At 35.1% G+C, this 23250-nt stretch overlaps 1 protein-coding gene across 1 annotated transcript in view; it reads right to left on the bottom strand.

Moving 5' to 3' along the window:
• Positions 1-23250, bottom strand: part of ZNF804A (zinc finger protein 804A) — a 278295-nt gene that overhangs the window by 7264 nt on the left and 247781 nt on the right. The window lies entirely within an intron of this gene.

The raw sequence follows: 23250 nt of genomic DNA, 5'->3' as shown, positions 1-23250 counted from the left end.
CTACCTTCAAACATCAGCACATTCCCCTAATAATTCAAGATCTGGGAAGAAAAGTGATAGTGATTTTTAGAAATTCTTTTTACACTGGGCATATTTTTCATTTGTAATAAAGGAGTTCATTTTTGGGGGGTTGAAAGCATTTTGGCCAGAAAAAGAGAATGTCAACTTGAATAGAATTGATAAATAGACATTTGTGGCATGATTTAAGAGACACCAAAGTGGTCCCATGCCCCAAATATTTTCACTATAGTCTTCCACAGATAGAGTGTAGAGTTATTAAAAATAATTAAAGTAATATTATTTTTCTCATGAAGACTTATGCTGTTGTGCTTTTGTGATATGTCAGAGTCTTTGAGTAGGACTCTAAGATAATAAAGCATACACTAATTACATTTTTATGAAGTGATTGAATAAAGTCTTAATAAATGCCTTATACGTATACACTGGTGTATGCCAGGGGCTTAAAACAATGCCTGGTATATAAAATGCCTGATCAATAAATAGGTGTTGGTTTATATGTGAATCACTTAGATCCTCCAAATTGGGAAATTTCTGGCCTCAAAAAAAGTTAGTCATACTGATGAAATAATGTCAGACTCCTGGTGATCTTGAATTATATCTACTTAATTTCACTTACACAGAACCGTAGCTTAAGCTTCAAGTAATTTGTAATATTTGAACTAATGGGATTTATATAAGGTGTGTATATATACATATACATAAGATTATTCCAGAATAAAGAATAATTATTTTAAAATACGATAGAATATTGATCATGAAAAAAAATCTAGAATTTGAGTATAATAGGGCAAAAAAGTTTTAACTCTGAATTTTAGGTATTCATAATCTTGGTCACCTCTATTTCCTAAAACTTTGGTCATAGCAAGACTTATTCAAAGATAATTACTGAGCACTAGCTCTGTTAAATAGCTGTTAAATGGCTGGGATTTAAGAAAAAGATTAAACAAAATGTCTTTACCTTTATATAGTTTGTGTCCATGTGTCTGTGAGTGTGTAAGTGTATGTGAGTGTTTGTGTATATGTATTTTTTGGAAATAAGAGAACACATACAGGAAGAGATAACAGCAGGCATTGACTGAGGTATTTTTACTGTGCAATGTAAGGACAGAAGAGGGGTGGCCAAAAAATCCCAAGAAGGTTACCTGGGAAAAGTGATATCTGTTTTGGATCTTCAAGGATATAAAAAAAAAAAAAACACAAAGAAGAAGGGTTGGATGTTGGAGGAGAGATAATAGTTCAGGAAAATTTTGTGTAAATGTAGAAATAGGAGCATGCATATTCCAAAAAAAAAAAAAAATGCAGAAAGAGAGAAGTATGGTTAAAGAAGATTGTGTGTGTAGAAGTGATGAGAATTGATGAATTACAGTATCTAACTAAACCAAACCTGTCTATCACATTATGAAATGTGACTGGAGGAAACACTGAAGGATTTTAAACAATGCAGTGCTACAATGGGATTTTCATTTTGTCAAGAACCATTTGTCATCAGTGTGCATGAAATTTTGTCATGGAACAATATTAAAGATAAGGGGATGCATAAGTAGGATACTATAGTAGTTTAGGTAAGAAACACTAAGAACCTTTTCTAAGGCAGTTGCAGTAGGAAGAAAAAGTAGAATTGGTGACTTATTTGATGTGCATAATTGAGTGGCCTAAAAGGTATTACCCTTACTGAGAAATACTACTTGCCATTTCAAGAAAGAGGCATTCAATCAAGAGAGGGTTTGGGTGCTAGGAGGAGGATGCTAACGGAGAATTTGAAAGAAAACAGAAACTAAATTCTCTAAAATAAATATTTAAAGAATCAAAGTGTCAAATGAAATAAAGCAAAAAATAAGTTGAAATATCAGTGTAAGAATGTTCAAAAAATTTTTAACACTTATTTTTAAATAATGATATTTTAACAAATTGAGATAGTTCATTTCCTACATGATCCTTTGGGAGACAGCAGATGACAAACAAGAAAGTCAGACTGGACTATTTTTATTAAAATCTCTAGGATACAAATTAATTTCTATTACATATAGGTATATATAATCGTAAGTTAAAAATATAATGTTTCTGACATAGAGCAAGCTTTTTTTTTTTAAGATTTTATTTATTTGACAGACAGAGATCACAAGTAGGCAGACAGGCAGGTAGAGAGAGGGGTGGGGGGAACCAGGCTCCCCACAGAGCAGAGAGCCCAATGCGGGGCTTGATCCCAGGACCCTGAGATCATGACCTGAGCCGAAGGCAGAGGCTTTAACCCACTGAGCCACCCAGGTGCCCCAAGGCTAGCTTTTCTAAAGCTAGTATATGAAATGCCAAAAGTTTCCTATTTATTGTTTCAGATTAACCATTATGATTTGAATTCACCAGTTTCTATTGACATAGTAGTTAAAGATCAAGGAGTCCATCAATTACCAAATGCTAGTACCATTGTGTTTACTGTGAATAAGTGAGTGATTGATGTGGCTAGAATCAGACTCTGGATGTGCATTTAGAGAACTGTGTATATTTAGAATGTAAATGTTGCTTTAGTCTTGTAGAGGTTGTCAAGATACATCAAATTACATTCAAGTGTCCCTACTGATGTCAGTCTCCTTCTGTGGACAAATAATTCTCTTATCTCAGTGACAGACTACGTGATATCACGGTAAACGAGCTTGCCTAACATTGATGGTCTAGCCACAGGGCTTATAGGCCAAATACTTTGGTTAGTTTTAGGCTAGAATTATCAGCCTTGATACCTTTCTTGGATTTTCCTACAGCAAAAATAAACTCTTACATCATATTTTCTATCTAGTAGAGTAATTTTGAAAGGTAAATAATAGAAACTGAGTAAATGCTTTTGAGAATGCCAAATGGAAAGAAAACTTAAGTTCAAGTTCACACAAAGAAATATACAAGATAATACCTGTGAGACTTACAGAAATATCAATGCTATTTCAAAAGTTCCCTGAACAATTTATTGAAAGTCACTCAAAAGAAATTCTTAGTGATAAATGTCAGGACAGAGATGACAGACAGTAAGAATTAGAAAATTAGAAGAATGTTAAAAAGAATTTGTGAGAAGATATGGTCTAGGCCCAGCATTATAAAACAAATTATAATGTACACTGGCATATGATTCTATGCTTTGGAAATATACAAATAGAGAATGGAAAAACAGAATCAACATCCTTTGGTAATACTATCTCAGAGGGCCTAGTCTACTTTTTGCTGATTTACTTCTATTCGTCTATAAAGAACCAAAATGTTGTAAGGACAACACAGGTCATTGATCCTCAGATATGGTCTCAGGAGACTCATGGAATTGGGTGGGTGGGAAAGTTATGATTCTGGCCTCAAGTTAGTGGTGGTGTTTTCAGAGACTGGCAAAACTTTAAACAATGTGAGTGCTGTGAAGTGTGTAAACCTGGCGATTCACAGACCTGTATCCCTGGGGCTAATAATACATTATATGTTAATTAAAAAAAAAATTTTAAACAATGTGAGAAAAAGTGATAGACAAAGAGAGAGAGGAAGAGAGAACCATTTAGATAACTCATCATTTTGTGCTTGGCATTTAAGTAAATTACACTGTTTTATAATTGCAAACCAAACTTCCATGAATATTCTCATATTTGTACACTTGTCTAATTAACATCCAAGAATCGGTTCCCACAAACAAAACTGTTAGAATAAAAGATATGCATTTGCACTTTTTGAGGTTTTCTAAACTGCTGTTCCTAACTTTAAACTATTTTTGTACTCCTCCCAATTGAATATAAGAGTATACATCATATCCAATATTGGGTAGCACCACTCTTAATTCATTTAATTAATAGGCAACAAATAATATATCATTAGTGTTTTGCCTATAATTCTTTTGTTTCCTAGGGAAGCTGGAATATTTTTATATACATATTAGCCACCCATATTTCATCTAAAATTGATATTGTTCCTTAAAATTTATTAAGCAATATTGTATATGTTACTTTGCTTGGGTCTGAAAATAAACATAAACAAACACAGTGAACATTATGATCTGTACTTAGAGAAAGCAAAACTGAAGCTAAGCAGATTTTAGAGACTAGTCCAGAATCACATGGTAGAACCAGGACTGGAATCATGATTTCCTGGAACATTTCTTATGATTTATCTCCTATATTTATGCTGTTCTATGGTTTTCAAGCTGTGCTTTTAGGTTGGGCTGACTTGGCTGCGAGGCATATATCCATTTATCTCTCAGCAAGTATTAATTGAGTGTACATTATGTGTCAGCTGTTATTCTAAGCACAGTCGATACATCTGTGACAGAAGAAGAAAAGGCTGTTTGTTTCTTGAAATGTTCATGAGAGTTGAGAAAGACATATTAAGACATATATAAATAAATTAGTTGTATACTTCAGGACACAGTGAAAATTCGGTGGAAGAAACGAAGTTAAACAGAGTTCATGCAGCAAGGGGAGAGATACCAACTTACAACACGGTGATGGGGGAAGTATTTCTATTAGGTGACTTTTCTGTTTCTGTTTAACAATGACCATAAACTTAATAGCTTAAAATAGCACAGATTTATTATCTCATGGCTTCTGTAGGTCAGTAGGCTTTGCTCAATCAAGGTGCTGGCCAGGCGGCATTCTCATATGCAGGCTTGTCTTGGAAAAAATAATCTCCCAAGCTCCTGGAAGTTGTTGGTAGAATCCATTTCCTATGGTGGTAGGATAGAGAGCGCCAGCTTCCTATCACCTGGCAGCCAGAGCCATTCTCAGCAACTGGAGCTGCCAGGAGTTTCTTGCCCCATGACCCACTCACAAGCTATCTTATAATATGGCAGTTCTTCACCATCAGCAAGGAAGAGTCTCCATTCTGCTGAGACTGAGTCTTTTTTATTTATTTATTTTTTTAAGACTTTATTTATTTGACAGGGAGAGAGACAGCGAGAGACAGAACACAAGCAGGGAAAGTGGGAGAGGGAGAAACAGACTTCCCACTGAGCAGGGAGCCCAACGTGGGGCTCAATCCCAGGACTCTGGGATCATGACCTGAGTTGAAGGCAGACACTTAACGACTGAGCCACACAGGCACCCCTGAGACTGAATCTTATGTAACACAATCTATATAAAGCAACCTAATTAATGGAGTTTTTTTTTTTTTTTTTCCTATTTTATCAGTTAGAAACAAATCACGGTTTCTATCCACATTCAAGGAAAGACTAAATGGGGGTCAACTCAGGGTGTGTCCCTCATAGAAGGTGTGTCTCCTCATTGAGGAGGTGATATTTGAGTAAAGACTGTGCTTTCCTCACACAGTCAGAGTAAAAGGAGTAGTGAACTGTAGACTATTTTGTTTTGATTACTGTTCTTAGCTGTGTGTTAGCACTGACATTCCTTAGCTGCAAGTTTATAAAGGGTGGGAAAAGAATGATCTGAACCACAACACTAGGCAAGTGACCAATGTTAGAGGAGGAAAAAAGTCAGGTGTAGTTTCTAGAGAGTTCTGCACTATATGCAGGCACCACCCAAAGTGGAAAGTGCAGCATCACTGCTTGAGGGACATTCCTCAAGGAGAGTGATGAAAGGAAATCCTCCCAGTGTACAAACTTTGAATCAGTGTTGTTCATTTTTATTGGGAGGAGAAATGGCCAGAAGAGATATACTGATCCATGGGCTGTGGCCCATAGGTTGGCCAGATAATTAGAAACTTGGGAGGAACATAACTGAAAAATTAGTGACAAGGAGGTCTGGGGAAAGGTATGTGGCTAGATTCCTCTGAATGGTCTAAGAATCTGAAGATATTTGTGTCCTGTGTGAATGCTCCACAAAGGATCACCTCAGTAGAAGACGATTTTTACATTAATGTAGATAGGGCAACCTGTTCTGTGAATACCACACAGTCTGTCTCCTCAACCACCCCTGTCACTACCCAATGAGCTCATGAACAAAATGGCTATGGGGGCATGGATGGTGGTTATACATGGGGTCAGCAACATGGACTTCCACTCAACAAGGATGACTGTCTATAGCTACCTCTGAGTGCCTTAACTGCCAGGAACAGAACTCAGTAATGAGCCAAAATGAATGAAGAACAACAACAAAAACCCCAAATAGAAACATACTCATAAATACAGAGAACAAACTGGTTGTTATCAGAGAGGAGGTGGGTGAGATAATAGGTAAAGGAAATTAAGAGGTACACACTACCAGTTGTAAAATATAATTAGTCATGAGAGTATAAGTCCAGCATAGGGAATATTGTCAACAGCATTATAATAACTTTGTATGGTGACAGATGGTAACTAGACTTAATCATGGTGATCATTTTATAACGTTGAATCATTACACTATATACCTAAAACTAATATAATATTGTATGCCAACTTCAATTAAAATTTTTTAAAAGAGAAATAAAAAGTGGAAACAAAACAAATTAAAAACAGTGAGCCCTCAATATGGTACAGTTCTCCCAGGGGTGATCAGCCAGTTCCCTGGTGGCAGGTTGATTAAATAGGGACAGCTTCCTTCATGAAAATGGCAGTGTTTTGTTCTTCCTCTAGATATGGACCTGTCATTTCTCCATGCAATACTTCTGCCAAAACTATAGTCCATGGACTTACAAAATGCCTCATTTACAATCATGGTATACTACCCAGCCTTGTTTTTGATCAACGAACTCACTTCACCACAAATATAGAGTGACAATGGGCCTATGTTCATATAACTCATTGATCTTTATTGTGTTCCCTACCATCCTGAAGTAGCTTATTTGATAGAATGGTGGAATGGCCTTTTGAAGATTCTGTCATAGCTCTTTCTAGGTGACAATACCTTGAATGGCTGGAGCACCATTATCTAGGATGCTCTGAATGAGTATCCAACATATGGTGATGTTCCTTTCATAATTAGATTGAAAGGTTAAAAATCAGGGTGTACAAATAGGGATGGTACCACTCATCCCTTTAGGAATGAAAGTTTGGGTCACTTCACAGGAGAAAGAACCACAACCAGCTGATATGCTTGCTGAAGGCAAAGGGAATAGGTGGTGGAAGAAGGCAGATATAAATATCAACAACAACATGTGACTAGTTACAGAAGTGAAGACTGTAATTGTCATGGGCATTTATGAATATACATACCCTTTATTTTCTTCCCTCCTTATCTTCTTATTATATAATATAAGATGTATCAAATTTACACCATAGTATTTAAATACTAACTTTACATCATAGTATTAAAATTCTAGGGTATCAAGGAGAAGAGTGAACACCACCCACCCAACCACTCTGCATCCTCTTCTGAGGCCTGAATGTGTTTTTGGTTGTAGACAGCATAGCTGAATCATGTTAGGAAGCATACGACCTGTAAAGAGTGCCTGTGGGTGAGAAGTTGATGAGGAGTGGACCTGTGATGGTTAACAGTATGTGTCAACCAGGCTAGGCCATATATTTGATCAACTATTTGGTCAATATTTGGTCAAAGCCAAGTATTTGGTCACATGTCCTGGTGTCACTGTGAAAGAACTTTTTGAACAAGATTAACATTTAAATCAGATGAGTAATCAGATTTATTCATTAAATCCTAGCAAAGCAGATTACCTTCCATAATTCATTCAATCAGCTAAAGGCTTTAATAGCTAAGACTGAAGTCCTTGGAGATGAAAGAATACCTCCAGACAGCCTTTGGACTTGAGACTAACATCAGCTCTTTCCTGGTGTTCAGGGCTGGTGGTCTGCCCTGCTAACTTTGGACTTGATTTCACCCACAATTGTGTGAGTGAATTCTTTAAAATCTGTCCTTGTCATTCATCTATCTATCCATCTATCTATCATCCATCATCTCTCTCTCTCTCTCTCTCTCCCCACATATATAAATACACACATAGTTCTGTTTCTCTGGAGAACCCTGATTAATACAGTTTTTCACCAGAGAGTGGGTAGTTTAGCTGTGATGTCTGTGGTAAACCTTGCAAACTGCCTTCCCTTTATCAATTATATCCTTCTGCCTCCTTATTAGTAGAATTCCAATTTGGTGGCTAAGTAAAGTACTCAACTAAAATAGTAAAAATCTTAACCTCCTTTGTAAATAAGAGTGGCAAAGTGATACAATCCTCACTAACTGAAGTAAATGTTTCTGAGGAGGATGTCCCTAAAAAAATTTTTAAAAAGGAAAGCCTCATTAGAAGAAAAGATCACTTTCTGTTTGTTTTGCTTTGTTTTGTTTTGCTTTTAACCATGTCATTTGCTTCCTACTCATGTGTAATTGTGAGTCTAAGAGGGCAGCAGCCTCCTAGCTATCAGCTATTGAAAATAGCTATCAGCTTAGCAAAGAAGGTCTAGATGCCAAATATAGCAGAACAAAAAAATAAAATAAAATAAAGATTCCTATACCCTAATAGCATTGTTGAATTACTAGGACTGATTGTTTAGGTAGTTTTGGGGGAAAAATATCCAACTTATTTGAGTTTTCTCTTACCTGCAGCCAGATATAATTTTAACTTACATACTCATTTAGTAGATGTGTGACTGGATAATTCATATTCTTAGACATTTGCGTCTACAGATGAAGATGCTGATGACATGTAAATTCTTTCCAGTTTTTATATTCAAAGATCAATGTTTTCAGTGTCACTTTTATGCTGGATTTAGATGATAGTAAATAATTGGTATAGTTAGAAAAATAATTAGAATTACCTTGTTAGGTAGTTTCCCTTCTACAAGTAAATCCATTATGGCTTTGAACTGCTCCAATACTGCTGTTATTAGTTTTGTATTTCTTAGTAAGTTAATATATCACCCACTATTACTATTTCCACAAGCTTAAAATTTCTTTTTTTTAAATTAAATTTAATTTTTTTCAGTGTTCCAAAATTCATTGTTTATGCACCACACCCAGCGCTCCATGCAATACATGCCCTCCATAATATCCAACACCAGGCTCACCCAAACCCCCACTCCCCTCCCCTCCAAAACCCTCAGTTTGTTTCTCAGAGTCCACAGTCTCTCATGGTTGTTCTCCCCCTCCAAATTCCCCCCACTCACTTCTCTTCTCCTTCTCCCAATGTCCTCTGTTATTCCTTATGCTCCACAAGTAAATGAAACCATATGATAATTGACTCTCTCTGCTTGACTTATTTCACTCAGCATAATCTCTTCCAGTCCCGTCCATGTTGATACAAAAGTTGGGTATTCATCCTTTCTGATGGAGGCGTAATACTCCATTGTATTTATGGACCATATCTTCTTTATCCATTCGTCCGTTGAAGGGCATCTTGGTTCTTTCCACAGTTTCGCAACTGTGACCACTGCTGCTATGAACATTGGGGTACAGATGGCCCTTCTTTTCACTACATCTGTATCTTTGGGGTAAATACCCAGTAGTGTAATTTAAGGTTCATAGGGTAGCTCTATTTTTAATTTCTTAAGGAATCTCCACACTGTTCTCCAAAGTGGCTGCACCACCTTGCATTTCCACCAACAGTGTAAGAGGGTTTCCCTTTCTTCACACCCTCTCCAACACTTGTTGTTTACTGTCTTGTTAATTTTGGCCATTCTAACTGGTGTAATGTGGTATCTCAATGTGGTTTTGATTTAATCTCCCTGATGGCTAATGATGATGAATAATTTTTTTCATGTGTCTGTTAGCCATTTGTATTTCCTCTTTAGAGAAGTGACTGTTCATGTCTTCTGCCCACTTTTTGATGTGATTATCTGTTTTGTGTGAATTGAGTTTGAGGAGTTCTTTGTAGATCTTGGATATCAGCCTTTGTCTATAGTGTCATTTGTGAATATTTTCTCCCATTCCGTGGGTTGCCTCTTTGTTTTGTTGACTGTTTCCTTTGCTGTGCAGAAGCTTTTGATCTTGAGGAAGTCCCAAAAGTTCATTTTTGCTTTTGTTTCCTTTGCCTTTGGAGATGTATCTTGAGAGAAGTTGCTGTGGCTGATGTCAAAGAGGTTATTGCCTATGTTCTCCTCTAGTATTTTGATGGATTCCTGCCTTGTGTTGAGGTATTTTATCCATTTCGAGTTTATCTTTGTGTATGGTGTAAGAGAATGGTTGAGTTTCATTCTTCTACATATAGCTGTCCAATTTTCCCAACACCATTTATTGAAGAGATTGTCTTCAATACAGATTCCACTGTATATTTTTTCCTGCTTTGACGAAGATTATTTGACCGTAGAGTTGAGGGTCCATATCTGGGCTCTCTACTCTATTCCACTGGTCTATGTGTCTGTTTTTGTGCCAGTACCATGCTGTCTTGGTGATCACAGCTTTGTAGTAAAGCTTGAAATCAGGCAACGTGATGCCCCCAGTTTTGTTTTGTTTTTGTTTGTTTGTTTGTTTGTTTGTTTTCAACATTTCCTTAGTAATTCAGGGTCTCTTCTGGTTCCATACAAATTTTAGGATTGTTTGTTTCATCTCTTGAAAAATGCCAGTGGAATTTTGATTGGGATGGCATTGAAAGTATAGATTCCGCTAGGCAGTATAGACATTTTAACAATGTTTATTCTTCTGATCCATGAGTATGGAATGGTCTTCCATCTTTTTGTGTCTTCTTCAATTTCTTTCATGAGTGTTCTGTAGTTCTTCGAGGACAGATCCTTCACCTGTTTGATTAGGCTTATTCGCAGGTATCTTATGGTTCTTGGTGCTATGGAAAATGGAATCAATTCTCTAATTTCCCTTTGTATTTTTCATTGTTAGTGTATAAGAAATAGAAACAATCATCAGAAATTATTATCAACAGTTACATGCCAATAATTTAACCAACCTAAATGAAATGGATGCATTCTTGGAAACCTATAAACTCCCAAAACTGAATTGGGAAGAAATTGACAATCTGAATAGACCAATATCTAGTAATGAGATTGAAGCAGTGATCAAAAAACTCCCAAAAAACAGGAGTCCAGAACCTGACAATTTCCTTAGAGAATTCTACCAGACATTCAAAGAAGAAATAGTACCTATTCTCCTGAAGCTGTTTTAAAATTTCTTTTGAATTTCCAAGAGTTGTTTCTACCAAGAACTATTTTCAATTGCTTTTGAAAAACTAAGTATGATTTCTATCTTACATAGAAGTGATACCCTCAAAGAATTACAACTCAATCACCATCTCTATTTCCTGAATCAATTTAGTATTCTTGGAAGACACTATGCAGTGGGTACTATTAGAATATTAGCAAATATATTTCTTCAGAGGAGGTTAAGATATTCAAGTGAATGGTATCACACTTCATTGTGTAATTTCCTTCTAGTCATTATTTAATCAATGGCATTATGCTGAGTGAGCCTGTGGAAGACTCTTTAAAATTTCTTTTCCCATTACTATCATGAATGTGTATCATTTGGACATTTCTCATGGCAGCTTTAAAAGCATCTAATCTCTTAATGGCATATCAGATCTGAACAATATCTTTCCCCAAGGCCTCTCATTCTTTAGATTCCATTAACTCAAGTTTCTCTTTGTGGACAAAAACTCATTCTAGTTCTAATATAAAAGTCTTTGTAATCTGTATGTGCTCTGTCTAAAACTGATTTTCCAACCATTCAGTTCATTTTCTTAAGTGCTGGATTAGAAGTGTCTCGTGCATTGTAAGTGCTCATGAATGCTTGTCAAATTGAATTGGCACAGGATGGCAGTGATTAATTTCTTCGTACAATAGGAAGCTTTGAAAATTTACTAACAAAAATCTCAATAAGATCTTTGGTAGTACAAGGGAAGCAATGGAAACTTCTTTCTCAGCATGCCCAATAAATGGGGCACCTGGGGGTTCAGTGGGTTAAAGCCTCTGCCTTTGGCTCAGGTCATGATCCCAGGGTCCTGGGATCAAGCCCTGCATCAGGCTCTCTGCTCTTCAGGGAGCCTGCTTCCTCCTCTCTCTGCCTGCCTCTCTGCCTACTTGTGATCTCTGTCTATCAAATAAATAAATAAAATCTTAAAAAAATATATAACCCAATAAAAAAGACAAAATCGAACTCGTGAATTTTATGTACATGATTTTTAACAATATGAAATATTTGTGGATTAATATCTTTATCATCTCTTTGGCATAAATAGAGTGGAAAATAACAGGGACAATAGTCAAAATCTGTGGGAAACACAATATTATACTATAGAGATATAGATTTTTTTTTACTCTTTTTCTCTCTCAAAAATATTTATATAAGTGTTAAGTGACTTATCACTTAACATAAAATGAACAAACTATGAGTGAAGGGTCAGCAAACATAGGCTACTCTGGAGGAATTTATTTTGAAGTAACTTTATGGCTATGTTTTTTAGACATGTCATAAAGGTAGAATATCAATTGTGTTAATAGGCACTTTTGCTTATGATCGAAAATAACTTCTGTTTGGAAAATTGTGTTTGGGCTGAGAAGAATGTGAAGGATTTATTAACACTTGGGAAAAAGCTGTCACTGGTGACCTCCCTGTGTGAAAACTACATTTGTCTCTTGCCGGGACCATAGAAATTATACCCATGGAGGCCTTTTCAAGAGAGAATAGTTCCTATATATGATATATGGCTCACATTTCTACCCAGTTGATGCCCTCTCTCAGCAACTAAATTGTAACAGAATGCCAAAGGACAGAGCTCCAGAACTGCTGTGGGAATGTGAAGACCCCAGCTGGAGAGAAAACACCTGGTATGATATGATGGCCTGTATTTTTTTAAGTGAAAATGTGCAGTATCTCCAGGAAGCTGGATTTTTAATATTTACTTGAGCACATAATTATCCCAAATAAAATTGGAATTGGAGATATATCAAGAAATTGCCCAAACTCTGCAATTTCTATGGTGATACCTTTTTTGCTTTTTTTTCCTTATTCCATTTCTCTTTATTCCATTTGAACATACTAATTTGCCAAGTCAATGGAGATCTGTCCCTTCTATTACAGTGAAACAGTAGTAAATTTTGAACAGAAATATACAGCAATAGGTCTTCCTTTTCTTTCTCAAATTATGTATTAATGCACTTTATTTTTATTATTATTTTTATTTCAAGTTTTTATTTAAATTCTCATTAGCAAACATATATGGTAAAATTGTTTTCAGGTCTAGAATTTAGTGATTCATCACTTACATACAACAGCTCCAGTGCTCATCCCAACAACTGGTCCCCTTAATACTCATCACCCACTCAATAAATACCAGTTTCTTTCTCTTCATTATTCTAACTCTAATGTTAAAAGGTAGAATTCTGTGTATTGTATGTGGATCTCATTTGAGACAGAGTTCACTGGTCCAAAGGCTACTTTATCTTTTAAACTTGGACAAAACTCTTTTTCAAAAATATTAATCAAGTGACATATTATTTAAATAAACAAATATCAGGAACATTTTGAATCAAGTCAATTTAAATGTGTGAATAAGTATGTTTTTATTAATTAGACATTTCCTTTGTGTAACACATAGATATTAAGTGTATTTCTATAGAGAGAAGACATTTTAAAATGCATTTTTATATTTTAGAAAATCTGTATATTTTATTTGTCTGAATTTTTAAATTTTATTCATATTTTTGTTTTGCAGCAATGGTTCCTACACTTATGTTTTAAGAAATTAAAAATAAATTTATAAAAAGTGTATGCCATAAATATTTTATTTTGTTCATTTTTATATAAATTATTAAAAATAAATGCTCTCAGTAGATAATTATAAAGGACTTAATTTGTTTTCTCAACTTATCAGATAGTTTTCTTAATGAAACCAATGGGATTGAGTCAATACTACTTCATTATTGTTTTCTGTTGACAATTGACTAGTTCTTGGTAGAACAGTACAACTGTCCTCCTAAGAGTTCTAAAAGACATAATAAAACAAAGGTTTATAGCTTAATCACTTTGAGAGTTTGAGAAGCTTCCAAAGAAACTACTGTATTAAAATTTTAAGTTATTGAGTTTTAACTATGGAAAAAAAAATGTTGGTGATGTTTCACCTCTGAACACTGAAATTAGTTATAGACTAGGTAAAGTAAGAGAACAAAGACAAGTTATGTTTTTTGCTTTTAATTTTATGACTCCAGTGCTAATATGACCTTTTTTACTGGATATCTATTTAAAACTAATTCACTAAAACTCAAACAACAGTGTGGCAGCTTGCATTCTGTGTAAACTGAATTTTGTGTCATCATAGAAAAATCAGAAAGAGCTGCTTGTTTACTGAAAATATGTACTGAACTAGGTAAACAAAATACATTCAATAAAGTAAAATCTTCTATACTATTTCTACTAAGTTTCATCTTTAAGTTTAATATGTGGAAGTGTTTAAATGTGGTTTTAATTGAGTTGTCTTTCTAAAGTCTGCTAATCTTAATACTTAATACGTATTAATAGAGCTAACCTATAGCTCTAACCATGGATACCTGTTTATGTTATGTCTATTATGTCTAGACATAATAACGGTCCCCCTAAGATTTTGCCAGAATAAATTTATACCACTAATGCCTGGAACTTGCAAATAGGTTACTTTGAATGCCCAAGAGACTTTGCAGATGTGTTTAACTTAAGGACCTTTAAAGAGGGATATTTTCCTTAATTATCCTGGCGGGCCAGATATAGTCACAAGCATTCATATAAATGAAAGAAGAAGCGGGGTAGTCAGAGAAAGAGATGTCACAACAGAAGGAGAAATGAGAAAGAGAGAAAGAGAGAGAAAGATTTGAATATGCTATGCTGCTGCTGGCTTTTAGGATGGAGGAAGGGGGTGATGACCCAAGGAATGAGTGTGGCTGCTTAATGCTGGAAAAGGCAGGAAATGGTCTCTCCCCTAGCTTCTCCAGAAGGATCACAGTCCTGCTGACACCTTGCTTTTACGACTTCTGATATCCAGACCATAAGACAAATTTGTGTTGTTTTAGGCCACGACATTCATAATAATTTGCTGCAGTAACAAAAGAAAACTAATACAGTACCTAAGATATAATTACTCTCTAGCACAAATGTACCATAACAGAACAGTATAGCATGTTTGGGGGAAAGATTAAATTCAAGCCACAAGATTGATCAGGAGTCTGGGATTCGTTAACAGTAATCTGTATGACTTTATAAATAATAGTATAAGGAAGTCTATATCCTTATTTATTAAATGTAAGACTTCCTACTTTTTAGAAACTTGAGGGGAAATTAAAATAAAACAACAAATTTGATAATGCTTCTCAAACTATAAAAAGTGATGTGATCAAATGACAAAACTTGCCATTTTTATTTTATAGATGATAAAACCTTTCATAATTGAATCTGCAAGCCTAAATTTCTATAAGCATTCCTTTAATTTAGAGTCAACAGTGTGATAGTTTGTATTTAAGTCCATCCTCTCTTTGTTTAGCTTATTAGTGTTTGTCCCTGTAATATCATAATGTAATTTAACAGTATAATTTATTTCCTAGACCTAAGACACTATTGAAGGTCCTACAGAAGCAAAGAGACGGGTAAAGGAATGCCTCCTAATATCGACAACATAAATTTTGGCAGAATCAAGTATATCACATATGGGATACAAAGTGATAGTTTTTCAGAAGAGAAAGATATTATATTTCTCAGAAGGGATTTTTAAAGAATTATAAGTGAGCTTTGGGTAATTGTCAAAAACAAAACAACAAGAACAACGAAAAATAGCATTAAAAAGACAAACAGAAGAGAGAATAAGGGCATCACAGGTAGTTTTTAAGTCAGAAACAGTGATGTCAAGATGTAGAAAAGAACGTTTAGAGTTCAAATAACAAATGTAGAATGGTGAGAGAATGTATGAGTTTTCTACTTCTACCTAAAAATCCATCACAAACTAAATGGCTTAGAATGACACACATGTATTAGCCACAAGTTCTCTGTTAAAAGTCGGACACACAGGTTCTGTGTTGTGAACTCAGGGTAGACAAAACTGAAATCAGGGTGGCAGTCAGACTGAGTTTTCAACTGGAAGTTTAGGGAAAAATCTGCTTCCAAACTAATTCTTACTGCTGGCAGAATTCAGTTCTTTGTGGCTGCAGGACTGAGATACCTGTTTCCTCGTTAGCTGTCAGCCAGAGACTTCTCCTGGCTACTAGAAGCTGCTGCATTCCTTGTCATGGAGCATCCACCATCTTCAAAGCCATCAACTGAAAATTTCTCACTCGTCAAATACCCCTCATTTTCCAAATGTCTGAATTCCTAGACAAGCTGGAGGAAACCGGAGGAAACCGTTTTTAAAGGGTTTATGGGATTAGGTCAAGCCCAAAGAGATAATCTTAAAGTAAACTAATTTGGGATCTTAATTGCATCCACAAATTCACTGCACAATAGAACATAGATGAATGAGTAATTGAACAACTGGGAGAAGAGGAATGTACATAAGGGGCCAGGCATCTTGAGGGTCATATCGAATACTACCTACCACAAGAATAAAGCAAAGAGGATATTAAAAAAGAAATTACATTACTCACAATGATAGAAAGCCTTGAATATCATGTTAAAATGCCTGGATTCTGTTCTATAACTACAAAACATTGGAGAAATAATCCATACATATATATATATATATATATATATATATATATATATATATACACACACACACACACACACACACATATACATATATACATTTGTGTATATGTGTATATACATACAAATATATATATACATATATGTATACATATATATGTATATATATATTTTATGAAGCTTTTAGTACTAACCCAGGGATTTCAAATGAGTTGAAATTGTGTGATTCAACAAATATTTTCCATCCCTTCCTTTCCAGTGACTGATAAGATAAAATATAATTAAGAAAAATAAAAATAACAGTTTTTGAAACCAAGAAAATGAGACAGAAGTGGACCTAACTAAATGTTTGAAGAAATCTGGATTACAAAAAGCCAATGAGATGGCATGGATAGTAAATACAGATAAGGAACTTGACATCCCAGAACACTGAGGTTAAATGTGGTGATACCAGAAGGGAAAACCAGAGAATCTGCAAGTTAGACTGCTGAATATAAAAGTGATGAGTGGGTCCTGATGTGACTGTCAGACTAGTTTTACAACTGGATTCTGAACAGCTAAACCAGTGGGTCTTTCCCAGCAAAATAAAGACTTCTATTATTGCAGTGAAAGAGTAGCTCATCTGTTCCAGGTCGGTATTCCCCTATAAAATCACCCTAGAGAACTGTACCTATAAACACAAAGTCCAGAATCTGTACTACATTTGAAGGAAGAGACACATTAGAAACAAATTTATAGACTCCAGCTCTCTGTTTTTAATCATCCTAGCCCTGCTGGAGAAAAAATATAACAAATCACCTATAAAGAAATGAGAGTGAAATATAATCAATAATGCTAAATGATAGGGGGGAAATGCTAAAAATTCAAATTCTTGAGGGAAAATTATCTGAATCCAGAATTCTAAAATCAAGCAAATTTTGAGAGCAAAAAATATTTTTCAACCTGCTAGAGCAAAAAATTGTGTTATCTAATAATCATAAATATGATTTTTTGTCAGAATAAACCATAGTAAAAGAAAAAAGAAGATGGACGTAAGAAAGGGCAACATGAAATACAAGAATCAAAGGCAGGTGAATATTATAAAAAAAAATCGAAGAAAGCTTACAAGAAGTTAAAAGCAAGGTCTTGGAATCTTGAAGGCAGGATAGTTTTCAAGCAAGAGGATTTAGTAACAGAGGGTTACATTCCTTTCTTTACGTGTTCAGTTACCAACCTGGTTCTGTAAAAATGATGACTTTGTCATAATAACATGTATATTGCTGTTGGACATAAAAGGATTCAGTAAAGAACAGCACATTGAAGATTTACCTATAGTTGTAGAACAGAATCAATAGTATTCTTTTAACATTTTTAAAGTATCTTATTTAAAAAACTGTGAAGTAAGGGAAAAGTTAAAATGTAGGCATACTAAGTTCTTCATCTATTATATCAGGGGGTTAGTATATAATCTTTAATACCGATGGATTAAAAATTTAAAAAGAAAGAACTTAAAAGTTAAAAAGAAGATTACTAGGTACCAGATGGATAATAGTATATTTAAAAAAACATTGGTGGATGGAGAAAAGAAAGAAAAACACTAAATTTTTTAATCTTTTATAATGGGACATCTGAAATCAGACTAAAATTAGTAAAGCAAACAAATATATAATAATACATATTTTAATAAGAAAAACTTTTAAAATGTTTAAATTTGATTACCTTTTATATCTAAGAATGAGATGGAGAGATAAAAACAATTTTTACATATAATTCTGGGCCATTCTATAGGTTATAAGTAATTGTATATATTTTATTACAATTTTAAACCTGTTTTATATTTAAAAATAACTCAGATATTCTAATGGTCAGAAGCAAACATTTGAAATATAATACCAATAAACTGGAAGATATTACATGGGCAGCATTTAATTATCCCTGTATGATACTGTCTTTATTACCTTTAAACATAAAATGGCTCTATTTTAAAACCTGGTAAAGATAGCTGGAGTTCCATTTCTAAGTTTCAAAGAATATTAATGAATTAATACTAAAACATGCTCTCCATCAATCCTTGCTTAGAAATAGTGCTAAGACTAAGTCATGACTCGATTAAAATTATTAAGGATGGATTAACAAGAAACTCAGAACTTAAATTTTTAAATCCATTTTGGAGACAGTTATACATGATTAAAAGATTTTAACTCTTTCTAAGCCAATAAAGAAATTCCTCATTGACTCAAAGAAGTAGATTTTTATACCCTTATAAAACGTAATGCTATAATTATGCTTGTAAATTTCAACACATACTTATTTTCAAATGCCAAGCCATGGTCAAAAAAAATTAATCAACTGATTAGCTAGTATTTTCCCCGCTAAATTATGTAATTGGACAATGATTGATAATATAGCACTGGATTCTCACAAACTTTTGTTCTAGTTCCCCATTTTACCATTTTTAAGCTAATTAGCTTTCTTTATTTGTAAGACGGAGATAATAGTTATATCTACTTGAGACAGTTGTGGTAAAAATTAAATGAACAAAAGTGTTCAAAATATTTCTGGCTTAGAGGTAAGAGTGCTTAAAAGTTACAAACTTTTGTAATATAACCTAGTGACCCTAATGTTATAAAGGGTGCATTTCTAGTAATTTGTATTTGATGAGTATTAAGTTTGATACACACATTCTTGGAATAGTTGAGAGTAAGAGACATAGATGTGGCTGATAAAACCAGAGTAATATGGTGCATGCAGCAATATTCCTGCATGGTGGGAAAACTGACATACTATGGCATGGAGATTTGGCCAAGCAGCTGCTAGAGAAAATTTACAACCGTTTTAAGAAAATAGTTCCTAATGGGAGGAATTCCTTCGTGTTATGCCTGAATAATATTCTATGGTAAATCTGTAAACACACTTCTTTATCCTTTCATTCATCAATGGACACTTAGGTTGTTTCCAATTCTTAGCTATGGTAAATAATGCTGCAATAATCATGGGGGTTACAGATATCTCTTCAAAATGCTGATTTAATTTGATTTGGTTATATAACCAAAAGAGGGTTACTGGGTCATACAGTAGTTCTATTTTTATATTTTTGAAGAATCCCCACACTGTTTTCCATAATGGCTGTACCAGTTTACATCGCTACCAACAGTGCACAAGAGTTCCCTTTACCCCACAACCTCAACAACACTTGACATCTCTTATCTTTTTGATAAGAGTAATTCTAACAGTTGTGGCTTTCCTTTGCACTCCCTGATGATAGTGCCATTTGTAAGAACATGGATGAATCTGGGGGATATTTTGCTTAGTGAGATAAGTCCCCTACAGAAAGACAAATACTGTATGATCTCAATAATAAGTGGGATCTAAAAAAGTGTAATTCATAAAATCAGAGAGTAGCCTGGTGGTTTCCAGGGCTGGGGGGGTGGGGACAATGTGGAGATGTTGGTCAAAGGGTACAAATATTCACTTACATGGGATGAAAAAGTTCTGGAGACCTCATGTACAGCAAGGTGACTCCAGTTAATACTGTATTATATACATGAAGTTTGCTAAGAAAGTAGATCTTAAGTGTTCTCTTCGTACACAAAAAAGTTAACTATGATATGACAGAAGTGATAATTAACTTGATTTGGGAATCATTTTATAATATATATGTATACATGTACAATCATCATGTTGTACACCTTAAAAACATCCTGTTGTCCAATCTAAGTATAGATAATTTTTATCAGTCATACCTCAGTAAACCTGGAGAATTTCCTAATGAAGTGCCTCCGACTTGTTAATTCTAGGATATGCTGCTCATTGCAGGGGGGGCAATTAAGACATAGTCATTTTTTTTGAATCCTCTCTGATTTGATACAATGGTTTAAACTCTGCAATTGTGCACTCCTTAGCTGAGATTTCTGGTCAGAGTAAAAGGCAAAGTGTTAGCACAAAAACAACAAAAAAATTATGTCAAATAAACTTCATTTACCTCACAAAATTGGATTTAAACTTATAGCCCAAGTAATGATAAAGGAAACAAGACCAGTTACAAATGTCATGGTTTCTATAAGGAAAAACTGGAACCAAAACACTCAGAAGTACAAGTCAGCTGAACTATGACCCAAAAGGCATTTCCCATTTGAACTGTCATGAAGACTCTAAGTAAAAAATCAGCTATATCCTAGACAGTATGAAAACAACAAAACAATACACTGAAACACCAGGTGACCAGATTTATATGAGCTGCATTTTGATATGATTTTAAGCATATTTGGGGAGAAGAAGTAACCAAACATGTATATAATTTGGAGATTTTTTAAAAGTCAATGTGTGTGTGTGTGTGTGTGTGTGTATATATATATATATACACACATACATACATACACTATAGTCTGGAGGTTCCTCCTACTTTTCTGATTCCCTCTTCATTATCATTTATAGTCATTTGCTCCAATAATTATCTTAAATATCCAATCCAGTTTTACAGTGAGCTTCATGGAAAACCTAAACAAGGCACAAGTTATGCCAGGAGCAATCCAAGAAAATGAGGCGAGATGAAGTTTTATAACTGGTTCAATCACTGCTTGACGGGTAACCAGTGTGCAGGGTATGGATGCTTCTTGACATAAGCTAGGAGCTTCATTACTAAGGGTCTCCTTCCTGTTAGGTGAAATGTCCTTGCCCTTAAAATGGTTGCAGCATTTGAAGATATGGAGTGAATAATCACTACAAGAACAGCATCATTGGCCAGTTACAACTAAGTATATCTAAATTCCACAGAGAGATAAAGAAAAACTGAGAGCCATTAACAAGTTGTTAAATGCAGAGCACAAGAGCCAGAAGGCCTCTTTAGTTCTAAACAGATGATGAGGAAACGAAGGCAAGGTGAGCATAAAACAGAAGCTTACACCCTGCAACATTCTCCTACCCCCCACTCCTGGGTGGAACATGTGTGACATTCTTCCAGGAATCTCTGAGCTATCTTAATGTTAATACCTTGCTAGAGGGAAAACCTTTGACAGTGGCAAGCCCTCTGGTATCCGGTATCTTAGGTCCTCTTTAGCATATGAAAGTTCTTTTGAAACCTCCCTTTTTCCTTACCTCCCCCAACCCCATAGTATATAACCAGCCACACCTCACAACCCGGGGCAGCAGTTCTTTCTGCCCATGGGCCCTGTCCCTGTGCTTTACTAAACCACCATGTTGCATCAAAGAGGTCTCAAGAATTCTTTCTTGGTCATTGGCTCTAGGCCTCACCCCGCTGAACTTTGCTTATATTCTAAAACTTCATAAGAAAGAAGCCTTTATCTTCTACAGTGGAAGAGTTGACAAGGCTGAACAGCAGAGAATCTGATGGAGTCTCCTAACCCAATCCTTTTTCCTTTCGTTCCTGTTTCTTTCACAAGTGACAGACCTGTATTTACAGTCTGGAAGACTTTCTCAGTCTTCTCTGGTTCCATGCTATTTATCCTTCATGACCTCCCTGTACCCCTCAGTAAACTTTTATTTGTTTTCCCATGTTAAACATTTATTTTCCTTTGGCCTTGGTGTTTGAGGACCAAATTAATATAGCTACGATTTGAGAAGACAGTAAGTAATTATTTAAAAAGGAGTAAAAAGTTATTTGTTATTTGGTATACATTTCTGAATACCTATCTAGCATTTGTTTTTTTCCCCTGCCAAACTGGTGGGTAGGAGATTTTGATAAGATCTACTTTAGTGTCTACACTTAGAGTATGCCCTGCATGGCCTAAGTCAATTAAACCCCCCAAACCTCTTCATGTAGTTTTCCACTAACAGGTTAAACTCAGCCACGGATTTACAGCATTTCTACAATACAATGTCCAAAGTGGACCCTGGACCTAAATATATCCAATAATGTGAAAGATTTTTTTTTTCTTCAAAGAGTAGGAAAATAATATTTCCACAGATATCAGTAAGAAAACATCCTGCAGATATGGGAAGAGCTAGCAGGACAAATACCAGCAATGAAAAGACAGATTCAGAAAGAATCAGAGCTGGTATGCTGAGCAAAGCGAACTTGAAGATAATCCACCTACTTTGACATTTTCTCTCATGTAAAAGTTTTTCCTCACATTCTATTTTTTTAAAAGATTTTATTTATTTATTTGACAGACAGAGATCACAAGTAGACAGAGAGGCAGGCAGGGAGAGAGAGAGAGGAGGGGAAGCAAGCTCCCTGCTGAGCAGAGAGCCCGATGTGGGGGCTTGATCCCAGGACTCTGGGATCATGACCTGAGCTGAAAACAGAGGCTTTAACCCACTGAGCCACACAGGCACCCCTCCTCACATTCTATTTAAAAAAAAAAAGTAATTTAAGTGTATTTTTCTCTTAGTTCTACCCAAATGTTTCCTAAATGACCCAAACACATTTTTGTATTTGCTGCCTTTATTTAAGACACAGGTTCAAAGAGCAAATATAAGTAAAAAATAGTTCTATTTATCTTACAAAAATGTATCTAGGTTTTATTTATTTATTTATTTGAGAGAGAGAGAGAGAGAGACGGCATGAACAGGTGGGGCAGAGGAAGAGGGAGGGAGACTCTTAAGCAGACTTCATGTTGAGCACAGATCCCCACAGACTGGGATCCATCTCATCCCTGACATCACAACCTGAGCCAAAACCAAGAGTTGGGACACCTAACCGACTGCACCACCTATGTGTCCCTAGGTTTCTTTTATTTAAAGAAAATCCAATCTAAGCACATTTCCAATTATCACAATCTTAGTGTATAACTATATATATTTGTAATATTTTGAGATAATATTTGTGACTCTCATCACAGCATAC

This window comes from Lontra canadensis, unplaced genomic scaffold, assembly GCF_010015895.1.
Source record: "Lontra canadensis isolate GAN:19392208 unplaced genomic scaffold, GSC_riverotter_1.0 scaffold11, whole genome shotgun sequence".
NCBI classification, from domain to species: domain Eukaryota; kingdom Metazoa; phylum Chordata; class Mammalia; order Carnivora; family Mustelidae; genus Lontra; species Lontra canadensis.
This window is presented reverse-complemented; position numbering and strand designations above follow the sequence as displayed.